Raw genomic sequence first — 1928 nt, forward strand, 5'->3', positions numbered from 1 at the left:
AAACTCGAGATATCTTCCTACTCAGCTTATTAAAGATATCACAATACACTTTGTTTAGTAGTTCTCTGTCTACATACCTTTTAATACAAACTCGAGATATCTTCCTACTCAGCGTATTAAAGATATCACAATACACTTTGTTTAGTAGTTCTCTGTCTACATACCTTTTAATACAAACTCGAAATATCTTCCTACTCAGCTTATTAAAGATATCACAATACATTTTGTTTAGTAGCTCTCTGTCTACATACCTTTTAATACAAACTCGAAATATCTTCCATTAATTTTACTGCTCAAATAACAATTTCTTATCTGTCTATCGGATCTCTGACTATAATAAAAGATAGTGTATTGATCTTTTTTTCAACAAAGTGGTTCTTTTTATATCTGTAGCGAAAAGAAATGTGAAATGTGTAAAAAAATGTAGACATATTTATACGGCTCTCTTGTTGTATGATTTGATTTCTGAATTAAAATGAATAGTCGTTTGACTTAGTACTCAACCCTTCACAAGTAGAATCTGGTTCAAAGATCTTTAGTAAACGGTATATATATATGCACACACAGAGGTGTAATGGGAGATTTTAATTTTATATAAACATATATTAAATCATTGTAGGAACATGGTTGAATAATGTGTTGATATACAAGATCTATTCTTGTATATGTTGTTTTTCTCACATTTGTTTTTAAATGTCTTCCAACATAAAAGTTACTTAAAACTGTGTAAAACCTACATTATAGGATTACATGAGCTGGTGTTAGTTATTACGAACACTGACTGTACAAACCTCTTTGTTGAGCTTCGTCTACTTGTGTCAGTTATGACGAACACTGACTGTACAGACCTCTTTGTTGAGCTACCTCTATTTCTGTCAGTTATTAAAGAGGTCTGTACAGTCAGTGTTCGTGTTGAGCTACCTCTATTTCTGTCAGTTATTACGAACATTGACTATACGGACCTCTTTGTTGAGCTACCTCTACTTGTGTCAGTTATTTCGAACATTGACTGTACAGACCTCTTTGGTGAGCTACCTCTATTTGTGTCAGTTATTACGAACATTGACTGTACAGACCTCTTTGGTGAGCTACCTCTACTTGTGTCAGTTATTACGAACATTGACTGAAAAGACCAACTTGATGAGCTACCTCTACTTGTGTCAGTTATTTCGAACATTGACTATACAGACCTCTTTGGTGAGCTTCGTCTACTTGTGTCAGTTCTTATGAACATTGACCGTTCTTGCTTTTATTTATTCAGAAGTAGAAAAGCTGTTTAAAATGTTAATTTATTCATATAAAAATCAATGGAAATGAATCTTTGAAGAATTTAGAATATCTGATATTTCTTTTTTAAGTCATATTTTTAAAACGTGATTCTTTAGTTATGAATACACTGAAGTATCTCATCAAACTTTCACCGGGAAGATCAAGAATCAAATCCTAAACATCACAAAAACAGTTTCTCTCAGGACCTTCCTCAAAACGGTAAAATTAGAAGCTGATATCAGAGAATATAAATTAATTTGTAATTAATCCCTAGAAATAAGAAACATGTAATAATACCTAACTAGACATAATTGATTGCATAGGCCACCAACCATGATAACCTTGATAGTCAATTGTCGAAACCTTAGATTCCCCCCCCCCCTGGTGTTTTCACTCTCGTTTTAATAATGTTTCACGATTAAATAATTTCTCATCTGTCGAAAACCCATCTCTCACTTCCTGGTTTCTCACAATACGAACGTTATTATTATTTCATTTCCGTTCTTACACACTGATGGCCAGGTGGTTAAGGCTCGACTTGCAATCTCAAGGTCGCGGGTTCGAATCCCTGTCCCACCAAAACCCTTTCAGCCGTGGGGGCGTTATAATGTGACGGTCAATCCCACTATTCGTTGGTAAAAGAGTAGCCCAAGAGTTGG

Source organism: Limulus polyphemus, unplaced genomic scaffold, assembly GCF_000517525.1.
Source record: "Limulus polyphemus unplaced genomic scaffold, Limulus_polyphemus-2.1.2 Scaffold4696, whole genome shotgun sequence".
Classification (NCBI taxonomy): Eukaryota; Metazoa; Arthropoda; class Merostomata; order Xiphosura; family Limulidae; genus Limulus; species Limulus polyphemus.